At 38.1% G+C, this 16,135-nt stretch overlaps 1 protein-coding gene across 3 annotated transcripts in view; it reads right to left on the reverse strand.

Annotated features, from left to right (window-relative positions):
* The window catches only part of PTPN12 (protein tyrosine phosphatase non-receptor type 12), a 69,511-nt gene that overhangs the window by 38,787 nt on the left and 14,589 nt on the right, over nt 1–16,135 (reverse strand). The window lies entirely within an intron of this gene.

The raw sequence follows: 16,135 nt of genomic DNA on the forward strand, positions 1-16,135 counted from the left end.
AGAAAATAAAAAGAGCAGTACAGCTTTTATCATTCCAAACAAGTTAGGCCTTTGCAACCTTAAAAGTGAGGAGTAAAAGTTCTCATTGAAAAAAATAAATCCAAGAGGAGCCAGCAGTCCTTGTTATTTTAAACTCTGTAGACATACAGATTTAAAAAGAACACCAAAGAACTAAGAAATGTAACTCTGGTGGTTGCAAACCCAGCCATTCTATCGACACTGACGTGGTGGTGCTGCACAAGACTGCCAAGAGGAAGACTGAAAGTAGCTCCAAACAAACTCAGCATCCCCAGTGGAGGGTGCTCTGCCCAGGCAGAAGGACAGACACCCTTCATGTTTCCCTCCCTCTATATTCAATTCATCACTGTACACTTGAAGACTCAAAATATTCATGATTTGCGTTCTTTTGGGGAAGGGGGACAAAGGGAGAGGCTTTTTGCCAGTTAAAAATGTAAATCTTGTTTGTCACTGACTATGCAACAACCTACAGGCAGAAAGGTATCATAACAAAGATGATCTGTCTGTAAGCCAGTTTTAGCAGCAGCTTTAGAAGAATTCAAGAAGAAAACACTTGGGACACTCACTGCACACTTTAATTAAAAAAATGTTTTGGCAACTCAAGCCCTTCAATAATTCCTCCTAATTTATTCTGCAATTGAGGTGACTAATTATGCATATTAGGTCCAAAATTGTCCTAGCCCCACCCTCAACCTGAAGAATAAAATCACATAAAACTTAGCATCTCTCTTACATAGAGAAAACATTTTAATGAAATTTATATGGATATAGAAAAAAAAAATACCTATGCAAATGTGGATAAAACCTGTCATTAATTTAATTGAATACACATCTAATAAACCAGAAAGTGACATTTGCAGAGCAAAACCAAATGATAAAGTAAAAAAAAAAAAAAGGCAAATCAAGAAGCACCAGTTTTCAATTTTTTTTCTCTTCTGCAAGAATTTCATCACAGATTCAATCAACGAACACTAAAAAGTGCACCAGAATTAGCCTACAACTCTTTTTTTTATATAAATGAAATGAATTTTCTTCAGAAATCTGTAATATTAACCAATGAAGCAAAACAATAAATATCTGGAGATGTGCTAGTGTCTGACCACACAGTGACCAAGCTGCTAAATATTTAACCTCAAAGTATTGTAAGAGTGAGGTACAGGAAGATTCAATTCTTAAAAAAACACACACAGTTCCTGAAGCCCTCATGGTAGACTATGCTCATCTTTGCAACACTAAAAATAAATTCACAGCATAACCTGAACACACAGCAGGCAAGGAAACCTGGTTTGTCACACAGCACACACAAAGAATAGCACTGCATGCAGGAGACTGTCCTACATAACATTGACCTTTCCTAAGTCAAAAAATATCACTTGTGCTAAGACTGAACACACCCAGGAGTCTAGAAAAAGCCAAATGAATGCACATAATTTGGTTAAACCAGCTATGAACTGCAAGGCTGAGAAATACTTTGAAATAGGCTTGACATCTCCAATGAAGAGGGGGGGAAAAAAAGGCAAAGACCAACAATGATACTTTCCAAGAACAGTCATTAATATGATTTTGTGCATTGTTCCAACATGGCTGTGAGTCTTAAAGGGTTTTCTCATCCATCTTACTGATTATTATAGGGCAAATGTCGTGATTCTGCTTAAAAGAAGTTTAGAGAAAAACTACTTTTAAAACTCGTGACTAAAAGCAGAAGTTATTTTACCTGAGAAAGAACACACTCTAGGAAGTCAGGTTAGGTATCAAAAAGTAGGAAGATGATCCTTTTTGGCTAAGCCCATTTTAAAAGCACACAAGTAAAAAAGGCATGCACTTTCACCCACACAATTTGGACAAATTGTAAGCCAAAAAGGCTTGAGTGCCTACTACCAACTTTCATTTTCTAGAAAACAACGCTATGAGAATCCAGCAGAGTCTTCTTCCCTACATGATTCAATCTCCCCTGCTCTACAGTTTGCTAAACAGATCAGAAAGTAGGATTAGCTTAGCTCAGCTCCAAGGCAAAGCCTGGAAATGAAACACAGGTTGATTTTAGCACACATCTGTTCCTAAAATACTTCAGGATCCATGCTTTTAATGCATGTTTGCCACTTGCTCTGTGACATGGGTAATAGAAGATACCTAAGTACAGTCCTAAGAGCAATCAAAATGAGCAAGGAGCACTCTTTACAATTTATAGTAGTATCTGCTACATAGAATAATATCTATTTCATGCTTTGGAAGAGGAAGTATCGACTAAAGAGTAAGGAAAGAATTTTTAAAACTGAGCTTTGGATAGAGTACCAGAGGAATGGAAAAGTGCCAGAGTCAGCAGAGGATTCTGCCCTACATGCAATAGAAAATTCCTGCAGAAGACTATTGCAGTGTGTGCTGACAGCCTGCTGTGGGATGCAAAGGATCCAGTGCTTCCTAGGTTACAGCCCAGAGTGACCAGGAGGAGGAGAATGTACTCAATAGCAGAATGGGGGTAATGACAGGGCAGAAGAGAAAAGAATTCTGTTCAGACCACACTAAGCTGACAGGACAGGCAGCAAGATTTGTCTCAGCCTGGTTTCAAGCAGCTAATTGTTAATAAACAACTGTCTAGAGCACAAGGCAGCACTCATTTGGGTTAAGTCAGTCAACTGCCAAAATGCTTCCCTGAAGACACTTGGGCACCAAAATGCTTCCCTGAAGATCCAAGAGCAGGGACATGGCAGGCCCAGCCTGGTGTCTCTGCAGATAACCCTGCCCAGTGGGGCTGCTGTCCTGGTACCACGGAAATCCTCACTGGCATGTTGTTCAACAACAAACCAAAAGGTCAAAGACAAGCATGATGAGTCAGAAATATACACTTTAAGAGCTGCATTCACAAGGCCTTTAGTTCTTCCAGTTATTAGAAAAGCTCAATTTTAATTCTGCTTATTCATTGCATGACAGAAGTGGTTTGTGGGGTGGTGACAAACACCACATGTGACAGTAAGGAGATGAGTCTTTGAAACAATTTAAGTTTCAGAAACATACTTCCAACTTCCACAGTGGTTTTACAATCTGTACTACAAATCTATTTCAGTTTTTACAAAAAGACAAACCAGCTTTTGAAGATCAACTTGTGGAATCCTACCATATTAAGAAGAACTTTGTCCAATCAGTTCAGGAAATACAGAGCTTTGACTTTCATTGTCAGTTTACTTATTTATTTAGCACTTTAGAAAGCCTTTAAAGACACAATGCCTAATATCATAGAAGTGCTGTTTGTGGATTAAAGAAAGCATTTATATAGCCTACTGAAATTTAAAGAACTCACTTCAAAAGCATAAACTTTATTTAAGATATAAAAGTTCCTTTGACTCCTTTCTGGGCTTCTTTTCAAGGAGAACAAGACAAATATTTCGCCAGAGTTTCTGTTATCTCAAGTCTTCAAACTGCCTCCCAAGCCTTCTCTGACATTTCTAATTGGCAAAGCAAGAGATAATACAACAGAGATGTTCTCTTGACTCTGCTTTCTGACCATTCCTGAGGAGCAGGACATATCAGAGTGCCACAAGGAAGGTGCTACAGTATTCCACAACACCCACTTGCCATACTCAACCAGGCTCAGGAAGCTCTACACAGTCAGCTCTGGCAGTGGTCTCCTGACATTGTGCCAATGACAAGGAACATATTTTGTTCTGCAAAATTTGCCAAAGTGCATGAAGAAATACTCAAAGAAACAAGAAATTAAAGAAAAGGTTCCATAAAAGTTTCCTTAAAAATCAGAGCATAAAGAAGATGCTAGGAAACACTTCAAAAATGTTGTATTAATGCACTCATTTCATTAAATAAGAGAGCTGTTTCTATCATAAGGTGGGCATTGCATTTTTCTTACTAACAGGAAGGGAAGAAAAAAACCAAGAATTATGTGCAACTCTGGTTTCATTCAAATAATTTAGATAAAGCTCAGCAGGGCAGAATACCTTCCCTAATACCTAGAGAGTGAAAAAATGTACCTGTATGGAGCAATGTGAACTAAATTCCCACAAAAATTTCAAAATTACTATCTTCTGGTTATCTCTAGTCAGATAACCCAGGTTTCAGGTTCTGTACCTACGAATGAAAAAATGCCAGAGATGCCTTTGGCAACAGAGAGTTCACTGCAGACTTTGGTATCAGTGCTCAAATGGGGCTCTGACTTCCTAAAACTGCTTTGGTTCCAGAAATATTTCAAGTTCAATGCCTTGCAAATCCAGCTGGAGTTTTCCTATCCCACCTTCTCACCAGTGAGGTGTCTGGGAAACACCAAGACTAGCTGGTGGTAGTGAACTCAGGTGGAGAATGGACTATTCAGGAGAGCAGCTCCAGGTTGCAATGGCAAGGAATAAATGAACACAGTGAACAGCACTTTGTCTCAGGAGTACTTGTAAAATAGCATACACTTGTGACCCATGCCAGTATCTCCCCCTTGATTCCTGTCAGCTTTCAAACAGCAAGTGTTTGCCAGAATTCCTAGCCCTTGTGATGGAGGGATAAAGCCTTCCCAAACACTAGTCAAACATAAACAGTGGAAGGAGAATGATTTGCTTTGGTAAAACTTCACTGTATCTCAACATTCACCGATGGCTTTGGCTGCAAAAATCCAGGTTAGCAGTCTGCACTGGATCTATCTCTGAAACAAAGCCCTGAAGGGAGATTGCAGGCTGAACTGATAGAAGGAAGAGTTTTCATTGCCTTGGCACTCTCTTCTGGCAGCACCAACCCACCCTGGGTGCTCCAAGGGAATCTCTGCTGAAGTGATGAATACACAGGCCTACAGGTAACTACACTCCTTTGGGAGCTCTGTCTTCTGCATTTCAGAGCAGGACTCTGATGAGTCCAACAAACCCCACTGCATTCCAGGAAGCTTGTGGGAACCACATAGAAGAAAAATTCTTCCAAAATGACCCAGACAGCTGAAAACAGCATTATTGCAGTATTAGATTGTATGGTGTGTTCTGTGCAGGTGTTGGACTTCAGTGATCCATGTGGGTCCCTTCCAACTCAGGACATTTAATGATTTTACATTATCTTAACTCTCTGCTATTTTCTCAGGAAAGAGGTGAATTCATGTCACTATACTAATTGGAGATTTCTACCCCATAAAGAAGTGTCAGCCAATGCAGACAATGCTGGTAGATAATGCAGAGAAGGCAAAATGATAATCCTGCAAGCCTGTAAAGGTGCACATCTCACATTCTCTGGTATCACATTAAAACCAGAATCAGGTAAAAAACTCCAACGGAATTACTCTCCAGAATTAGGTACTGTCAGAGTAAGATCAACATTTCCCATCTTTCTAAACTTATATTTTCCCCAAGAAAAATGTTAGAATCGGATACATCTCCCACACTACTAATAAATAAAGACAGCTTTACACAGACACTATCAAAATGTGGGCTGACTGCTTCAAGTCTCCTTTCCTTTCCCTCATTTCTAAAACTATTTTTATATTATTTGCATGTTAATCCTAGTCTAAACTAGCAGTACTATCAATTACAATTAATTTATGTTCAGCATTATAGTTAAGCCACAGACCTACTGCCCATTTTACAAGGTTGGAGAGGACTAAGTAGATCTGTGGTTTGGCAACAAGCAAGGAGATAATTGAGCAAAACAGAACATTAAATTACTAAAGCATATTCTGGTTTTAGCTAGTAGGTTGCTAATGTATGTCCTGAGCACACTCATTAAGAATTAGGATTATAACTTCCCATCTCTGAACCATACTGTTTCCTCAGCACACTCACATTATTGAGGTGATTACTGTGAACACATTAGAAGAAGTGAAAATGTGCTGGACAGTGAAACAGTAACAGTTCTTTATAGATGATGAGTGAAGAGCATGAAAATTTCTATTATTATGAAAGCACACAATTAGAAGGCTGACTGCTTTGGACTCAAGTCTAGGAAGTACCTTGATGCAAAACCAGAAAAGATTAACATTAGCACACTACAACTAGCAGCTTCTTGAGTGTTAGAGCAATTCCAGAACAATTGTTGATAATTCAAAACAGAAATAAGCCTCACATTTTTTTGCAACAGGATGACTTTTTGTCTTCACAATATAAACCCAAACAGTCTATGGAAGCAAAGCAGTTAAGAAACAAAGAAATAAAACTCATAACCCAGGGAACTCCCTTGTTTAAAATCATAATTTCCAAATTACTGGATTATTTTCCTCTTATTTGTTCAGTATTAGGCTTTATGCATGTTGACAGCACAGGTATATCAAAAGCATCACATTTAATCTTTACTTAAAACAAAAAATGGTTATAGGTTTAAGTAAACTTCTTTTCAAGAGCCACTCTGAGTTATCCAGGAGAGGCTACCACACTACAAGTCTACTCCATCTTTACAGTCTATCCCAGACTCTGCCTCTGAAGTAAATTAAATTGACATCCTGGATGTGACACTACACTGTGAGTGCAACATTTGAGTGAAAACTTGCACAGACCATGTCCTTCACCCAAAATAGAGATGAAGTAGATACTGGTCCTCCTCTCTGTTACACACACCAGATTTACTTCAAAACCCAACAGCTCTGATGTAACAGGAACAGATACCAAAGTAACAATGTCCCAGGATCAACCCTTGGAAACCTAGAAGAAAGTATCTAAAGGTGAGTTGAGACTCTTTCCACAAAGAAACACCCCATAGGCAAGAGGTTTTATTCCAGGTCAATCAGGTAGCTAAACAGAACAAAAGCCATATTTTCATGGTCACAGGAGGGGCTGGACCAGTCACTATTTGTGACAGCTTTGTGGCTCTTCAGCTTCAGTGCTTGTGTCTCAACCAACACAGCATCCTGAAACACTCCAAAGCACCCTGTGAGAAGCATTCACAGGAAAACCTGCACAGCAAATACACATGAGGTACAATTAATATCAACAAACAGCATGAGGATCTAAATGAGTACTAGCTTCTATCCTTGAAGAATATTGAGGGGTTTTAGCCATATAAATTCTCCCTGAATTATTTCATTATCTATCACTTCCTATTACTCCCACAGTCTTTACCATTCCCTTGCCTGTGACTTCATAGTATATGGCATGAACATTAAGATCCATGGAGAATGTATCTCGCATTTATTTCTGCTCAGCACCAAAGAAAAGGGGGGGAACCAACCCAAATTCTCCTCCCTCTTCCTTCACAAGATGCAAAACCCTTCCTCTTTTCCCACGCCTTGGAACACATTTCCTTGAGGTCAGTGTTTGTTTTCCAAGCAATTCATACAAGGTGGAAAAAAAAAAGCACTATGACTGAAACAGGAAACACTGAGCTTTCACTCCAACAGAAGTAAACTAGAATTTCCTACCTGCTAGTCCCCCACTACCAAAGCTGCCATAAATAAGGGCACAGGAGAATAGTCTTAGAGCCTTATAAAAACCTTATTTAAGCCTTTTAATAAATCTGCACACACTCCCTCAAAAAAGGTCTGCCATAGCAGTTACGTCCTGCCTTCCCAAAAGGGTTTTAACAGCCATGTCTTGCAAATTTATCTGAAACACAGATCCTGCCCTGTAAGACTCGCACTGAGAATGATTTTAAGCTGAAAAGCTGGAGCCTAACAACTGCTCTGGGTAAAAAGCAGAACTGTTTGTGCACTCAAGAAACACTGTAACCTGCAATCTAGTTTTGAGTCCAAATTACCTTACTGAAACATCTCTAGAGCTCAGAGGTGCTGTTCCTTTCAGTGACATCCTTTGGCATACAGTTGAATTGCTACTCAATGACACAAATTTAGTGTTTAATATACAATTCATATAAAAATATGTCAATTCTGTCTTTCACCAAAAGTTTTAACTACTTTTTTTTTGAAGCAAGCTTGAACCTTGTATAGAAACACAGTATTTTTAGAGACTTTCAGCAGTTTAGAATCCCCACTATTCAGCAGATAAGACTAGGATACTGATAATACTGATAGTTATGCCAGTTCATGATTGGCAAATAAAACCCCCACTATTTAATAAACAAAAATAAGAAAATTTTTGACAAACACTGAATCAGTACTTCCCATGCAGCAACTCATACACAGGGAATATATAAAAGATTGTAAAAAAAAGCTAAGACATCAAATAGAAAATATATTTTTACTATCTGGAGAAAACACGTTCACAACTATTTTCACCCTTTCTTTGAGGCTGTGTTTGGAAGCCAAGGAATGTGCTGGTCATAAAGAGGCCATTTATGATAGAGTTCAATAGCATTTTAAGAGCTAGAAAGAAGTAGCCTCATTAAAGTCACAAACTTGTACTAAGATTCCAACAGTAATAACCCTAGCTAATAAGCAGCACAATATTTAGAGAGAGACAAAGTAATTTTGTGTTGTAATCACTGCAAATTTATATTTGTTGTATCTGTCAATTTTTGCCTAACAAATTTGTCCCCAACAATTCAGAAGCACACACCTTCCAAGAACAATTCTGGTTTCAAAAAGAGACAGGAGAGGGAATCCAATGGCCAACAAAATTCTCATAATTCTGGCAGAAAGAGCTACAAAGCAACTATTGAAATGAAACCAAGGCAGTAATGGCTAGTACAGAAACAATAAATTCAGACAACCAGTTATTTCCATGCACGACTTTAGATTATTTCTCTCCTTTAAAGTTCTTGCTTTAATGGCTGAACACTCAAGTAGAACTGCTAAATGTTCAAATGCTTGAACAATATGAACTTTGTCATTTAATTTCTTTCTGCTGAATTCAAGGCAAGCTCCTTAAAGCTCCTTAAATCTTCTTCATTCATGCTATATTGTATGCAACTGTCTCCCACAAAAAACCCACAGTCATCTGCACAGTATTACCATTAAGAGTACATATTGTAGAATTAATATAGTGTCACAACTCAAGGAGAATGTGTCTTACTTGCCTCATATTTTGTTCAATAAGCACTTCAAGAAAAGGAAAAGGCTGTGCTTCTCCAAGACAACCATTTATTGTTTGCCATACCATTAACACTTGGAGTTCCATGGTAACCTTAACCCAGGTATTCCCAGGCCATGCCCATCCAAAAGTGGCTACAAAGGAAACAGTTGTCCCTGTGGCAGGCCTGTATCTTGACAAGATACCAAGACAAGAATACTACAGTGAAGTTACCAGAAAGCAAATCAAAGTATTCTTCTAATCAAACAGTTTGAAGTTAACCTTTTTAAAATCATGAACATTTTTGAGGAAATTTTTAATTCTGAAGACTCACAAAAGCTTATACCTAAAGGATCAAGTAAAAGACATTCATTGTGCATCCTCTTAAAACCAATGTTGAAAACCTATACCACTATACTCCTCATACTTCTACAATAAAGCCTTTATATATATATTTTATTCTGTACATCAAAACTGGAGTTCAAATTTTAAATTATTTTCCAAATTGTTGTAAGATTACTTTTTTACATTTATAATGCAATCATTTCTGTAATTTTTATATTTTGAAGAGCAAAGAAAAAAATTACCTCATATGAAGTATATGCTCAATCACCTAAAGATTTTTAAGTACTCCACAACTTAAATTTGCTACACAGTTAATGTGCTAAATACAGTCCTTCCTGCCAAATTTCAACAAATACAAAGTTCCTCAAGTCAACTGGTAGAAGGAATCTGGTTCAGACAAGGGCCTTGTCAATCAAGCTGCTGATAAATTTAAAATAAACCTCAGCTGCCATTGCTTTAAAAAGATTACTATTTACAATCCAAAATGTACAAGTCGATAGTTTGTTTGGTAAACAATAGCACGGGGTTTTTATCTGATCCACAAACAACTTTATTCAACACCTCCAGGTTCTGGATGACAGATTTACTTCCAGGTATTTCAGAAACACACAGGAACACCTTCAGATCCCACCTCAAGATCTTTATCTATAATTCTCATCTATGTGGAATATGTGACTCCACTTCCTTTCTTGGAAAAGGAAACTGTTCCAATCTGAGCTTCAAATAAATATTTGATATGGTGCCAATTCAAAAGAAGAGTATGTGAATTTCTACAGGAATTCAGTCCAGACTAGTCTCTTTAGCTTGTTTTCACAAGGAAAAATTAAAAAAAAAATCATCTGACTGAAGGGATTTCACAAGCAGAGTTTCTCAAAAGAACTTCCCAGACCAAGCAGGCATTTTCCTTCATGACCTCTCCAGCAAAGCAGTGCACACTAACAAACATTTGATGACAAACCAGAAGAGAGTAGGAGATGAAGATGGGAATATAACATTAATCAAATGAACTAACTTTCAGGGTAAAAGAAAAAAGAAAAAACCTCAAAAGTGCCAAATAAAGTTGTAGGCTAGAAATGCATAAAATAAATAACTAAGTAGCAACTCAAGAGTTACAGAAGTAACCAAGGAAAAAAGGCACAGAACAGGCATAACCTGTATTCAGTAGTTAGTCCAGCATGTAGGCAAGGTATAGATGGAACAATATAAATTCTCAAAAGACAACAGGCCACAGGAAAAAAAAAAAGTTTTTCTTCTTAATTACCACAACAGGTTAGTTAAAGGTGTGGTTTTTCTGTTTTAATGGACTATGCTTTTGATTTTCTTTGTGGTCTGAAATTAGTAAAACTATTTCAACTTGAAATTAATGAAATTTTCCTTTTAGGACAGAAGCATTCATATTCTACTATTGCTTGCATTGCCTAAATGCACACAAAAAGTGTTAATAGCTCTTACACTTGTTTCCTGGTAACTCATATAAAACATGAATTCTTTTTTATGGCAAGGGTTTGGGTTGTGATAGTCTGGTTTAATTTGGAGATACTTTCAAAATAACCAAAGAATGCTAGCAAATATCAGCATCTTTCAGGAAAAAAAAAATCTGGATACTGTTTACTCTGGATAAGGAAGCAATATTTTCCTTTTAAAAACAGTCCCTGACCATTTAAGCCTAACACCCTCATCCTAAGCAATGTCAGTCTATACTTTCTATGACCCTTGTACCATTAAAGGGGCCTGAAAGACTTTTCTTTGATTTTAAGTCCTAATTTAAGTTCCTTAAAATTGTCTCATTCTAACCACATGTACAAAGTTACCAGATGGTAAACAAATCCAAACCCAGTACATTACTGTTTAATGAGTACTAATGTGCAGAATAGTTTAAACACTTGAGAGATCAAACAATAATCTGCAGCAATACTTAAGCATGACATCTCCTGCTGTCAAGCTTTAAGCAGTGTTTATTTTCTCTGATAAAGAAATGTGGATTTTATTACTTCAGAAACAAAATGTCTATTTTTGTCTTTAAAGAAATACAAACATTTTGATGAATATTTTCAATAAGTTTGATTTCTAAGCACTGTTCTCTGCTTAGGAACATTCCTGGAAAATCTGTGGTTTTGTTAAATGTTCTGCTACTTGGTTCCCAGTTAAGCTAACATGTCCAGGACAAGCTGCAAGGCAGCTATTAGGCAATTATTAGGCTTCAAGTTTCCTAGAAAGAACAGGCACAGAACTGGAGGCAACTCAGAGGCACTGTCTGTGTCAGAGGTGAGAAGCTGGAACACCTGCTGAGAGTTGGGGTTGTTCAGCCTGGAGAAGAGAAGGCTGCAAGGAGACCTTAGAGCAGCCAGCAACAGAGATGGAGAGGGACTTGTTCCAAGGACATGCAGCCACAGGACACAGGCAATGGCTTCAGACTCAAAGAGGGCAGGTGTAGATATAAGGTAATACATTTCTTCTTCCTTATATATTTCTATAAGGAAGATCTATTTCTTCCTAAGATATTAGGAAGAAATGCTTTACTGTGAGGGTGGTGAGACACTGGAACAGGTTGCCCATAAAAGCTGTGGCTGCCCCATCCTTGGAAGTGTTCAGGGCCAGGCTGGGTAGGGTTTTGAGCAGGATGTCCCTGCCCATGGCAGGGCCATTGAATTAGATGATCTTTATGGTCCCATCCAATCCAAACCACTCAATGACTTTATGATCTACCTTTTGCTGTGCTCCACGAGAATCTTATGTTCTTCACAGGCTGGGAGGACAACTGCCAATGCCCTAACTTGAATCATTTTATTACAAACAGCCAAGGCTCATATGCTGGTGACTTGAAGGAACAAAAAACCCCAAAACCCAACAACAAAGCACAACTAACTACTTTGACTGCACAGACTTCCCTCCTTAAACTCCAGAAGTTAGATAAAAATGGACTGGGCTTTTCCTTTTCTCTTTCCTAACAACCTCAAGGATCTAAATGAAAGAAAAATTAAGTTTAGAAGAAAGACAGCCACTAAGCAGCAGCTCTCCTGCCCTGTGTCAGTGGAACCCATCCACTAGATGTCAGTGTCCTCTTGGGCAGAGGAAAACCTTGGATCCCAATGGAAAGAGGGCAGCTGGCAGTCCCTGGTTATCAGGCCAACTGCACAGGAGGAAATCCTTATAAAGCATCCCTGGGCCACAGCAGAAGCAGCCAGTAACAGCAGCATTTGTGGGTAAGAGACACAGACAAATACAGCACCAGACACAAAGCTCGGCCAATAGAGTTGAGAACCTCACGACTGAGAACTCTTTCATTAAACATTACTGACATTTTTCAGGATGCTGAACATGGGTGTTAAAAAAACCTGAGAGATAAAGTTATTTCTGTTTCCTGCTTCTTGAAATACTCCAAAACACCAACCAGTGGTTTTGGACAAAAAAAAAAACCCAAACCACAAGAATGGGTTCGACCTCTACTAAAATATAAGTCAGGCTTAAAGAAGCTTAGACTTGGAAGCAATACTGTAAATTATTACAGCACAGTGTGAAATCCTCTGAGATAGGCATGAAACACCACACCCTAAATAAAAGGCAAAGCCAAAGTCAAAGTTCAGGCACATTAAGTGACTGCTGTCAGAAGAAATGGGTAGAACTTTCTGTTCACCTGCACTACTTCTAGATATCAAGGCAAACTAAGTTTTGAATAGAATACTTCAGTTGGAAGAGACCTAAAATTATCATCTAGTCCAGCTGCCTGACCTCTTCTACAGTGTCTAAATTTAAGTCTAAAAGGAGAATACTGATATAAAAGGAATTTTGAACTCGACTGTAGGACCATACTTGTAAACCAATGACACCTCTACAAATTATGTTGGGCTGATGGGCAGGGGTATGCCAGAGGGGAAGCAGCATCATGCATTACAAAAGGAGACAGACAAACAAGGAAGGTGAGAAAAAACAAGCCATGTTTTTATGTTATATTTTAATGATTTTAAGAAACCTATACAAGAAAATTATCACTGTAGTGGTAGCACACGCAAGAAACCTCTTGGTTCTTGTGGAGGAGACTGGGAAGGCTATGAAGTTGAAAAAAAAAAAGAAATTAAGTATTTCAGAGGGTTATGAAGTACAGATTTCTTTCTTTTTGAAGATACTGGATCAGTTTGCCAGACAATCTTTCAATCCCCCAGCAAGACAAACACCTTGAAGCCAATCTGAACGAGCACAGGACCTGGCTAAAGACACATCCTGAAGAACCACTTATAGTTACTGCATGCTTACATCTGTTATTCTTGCCAGACAGGAAAAGGCTAAAAAAAAATTCACCACAACTTTTTCTCTTAGAGAAAAAAAAAAAAAAAAAGAAAATGGGAGAAGTTGAATGAAAGGAAATTATACAGAACCAAAAAAGTGAAACACTTGCAAGCAGTCCAGGGCCTGTTGAAACCTGCCAGGTAGCAGTACCTGGCACTGTCCTCCCAGGGATGGGCTCTGGTGTCCTGTGCTCATCAACCTGCTGCTACTATGGACACAGTCTGAGCTTCTACTCACAATCTGCCATTGAGAATGACTGGGAGGATGGCTCCATTTCATTCCTGACATTCCCATAGTATCCTACAGTCACAATAAAGTATTAGACTAGTGCATATTTGATTTGACACATTACATCATTTTAATACGATGAAGAACCTGAAAAGTATCATATGATCCTAAAATTTATCTCATCTTCCTTCCTCATTACTAATATACCTATTGCACTATGTACACCAGACTGCATTGCACTGCCTGGAAAGGATTAAAAAAAAATCCAATTCATGTTATTATTTTCTCCCAACCACCACAACTGCAGTTATGATCACTTGAACTGTTCATTTTTTTCTAACCAAGTTATTTTTAAGGGACTGTCTGTCTTCTACTCAGATTCTATTTGCTCAAGCAAGTCTAAGACAGTTTTACCCTTTTGCTCTTATGCTGCAAATCCAAAGAAATCTCAAGAAAATTGCCCTCAATACAGAAATAACTCCAGCTTTTATTTCCCATGTGCATGTATGCCTTACAATAACACTGTGCTCGCTAGTCCATCTCTTTCCAAGATAATTGTTTTGATAATCTTAATGAACAAGTAGTACTTGAGAACAGCAAAAAAAGGCAACCAGGGGAACATCTTGGCCAAATTCCAACTCTTCAGCACTTCCTGTAAGCCTTATTTAGATCATGTCTTCATCCACCTTGCTAACACTATTGGTTGGTCACACACAGTGATCTGTGGATTTATCTACTCATCTTCTTTCCTAATTATGAATATACCTATTGTACCATGTGTAGCAGATCCTAATTCCAACAGCACTTAAAAAAACCCAGACACCTCACACCTCTCCCCCAAAAAACTCAAAATGTTTAGAACATTTTGAGATCCTTGCCAGGCAGCATAAGACAATCCCATTCATATTATTCAATTGTACCAAACACAACAACTATTAATATTCAATATATTCAACTAATTTACTTGTTCAAGTAACAAGCCCAACACCTCAGCACAAGTAGCTTTTACAAAGCAATACTTCTTTCATGGTTTATTGATTCTGATTTCATTATTATTAATTATGTGCCTAAATGTTTAGCTACCACCCAAACCCTGTAAATTACAAATGCTAAAGGGTTAGTGAGACTGAATGGAAACCACAGGTTTCTTATTTTAAGAAAACCTCAAAAATAAAGAAAAAGCAGCTAAAGTAGATTCTAAGCTTTTCTACCTTGAAGAAAATGGCAAGTTACCACCTTGGATCCAATTCTAAGGCATACTTCTGATTTTAAAGAAGTTTCCCTCTAGCTAAAACCACAAACGCATAAACCGCTATTTATCTGCTTCCTTCCATCGTATATTGCAGGAGCTAACAAATGGAATACAGGAAAGACAGGTTTTGATGATCTACATGATTATAAGATAAGGAGAGAGTGGTTTTTTTCTTTATAACTTTGGGATTCTTGAAGTTTGGTATGAGCTATGCTTCATTAATGCAAGTCTGTTCAGCTTCTGGTACAATCAACTAACCCAAGGACAGGGTTTCACTCCCACCCTAAAGACAAGGGTCAGCTGCTTTGTCTTTCCTCTACCAGAGGCAATAGTTAGTATCAATGACAACAGCTAATATATATTGAGATTTCCTCTAACTGTTGCATCAAGTTTTACAATATTTTGCCTCTTAGCAAAATTTTTTTACAATTTTTACCTCTTAGTTTTTACTCCAATTCTGTCACTTTAATCTTATTTCCTAAACCACTAATCTCCTTTATTTTCATTCCTTCCTCATCTCAGAGCAAATGTTGTCTGTACAGGAACTTGCTAGGGACACTGACTGCAGCCCACACTTGCCCATCTAGGAACAGGAAAGCTGCTCTTTTCTTGGCTTACATCTACGTTAAAAAAAAAATTCTGAGCTGTGGTCAAATTCACATTCTAATTCTGGAAAACCAGAACCTATTTCAGCAAAGCCACAGAATTAGCAATGTGACTGTCAGAGGACACTCTGGAAGAGCAGCAGCCACTGGATTGGCATCACAAAGCCCCACTGCCTGCAGAGACCAGAGTCAGGCCTTGTTTGAATGCAAAATGCTGGTGACAGCTCCTGGCACAAGCAGAACTTCTTCCATATTTTTACTGTCTCCTTCACCTCAGTACATTGCTCAACATACATTAGTCATGGAGAGAGCAACAGGCTGCCAACCTGCACACAAATAAGCCATGAACACTTTTCCTGCTTCAGGTCACTAAAATGCAATGCAATCTCCACAAACTTCTCATTTTGAACAGCTTCCTCCTAACCTTTACTCTTCTCTGCTGTCTTCTCCATCAAAATGTTGTTTTACCTCCCTCAAGAAACATACACATTATAGCATTTTACTACTGAACTTACACTTCCATTATTTGTAATGTAGGT

This window comes from Molothrus ater, chromosome 5 (assembly GCF_012460135.2).
Source record: "Molothrus ater isolate BHLD 08-10-18 breed brown headed cowbird chromosome 5, BPBGC_Mater_1.1, whole genome shotgun sequence".
NCBI classification, from domain to species: Eukaryota; Metazoa; Chordata; class Aves; order Passeriformes; family Icteridae; genus Molothrus; species Molothrus ater.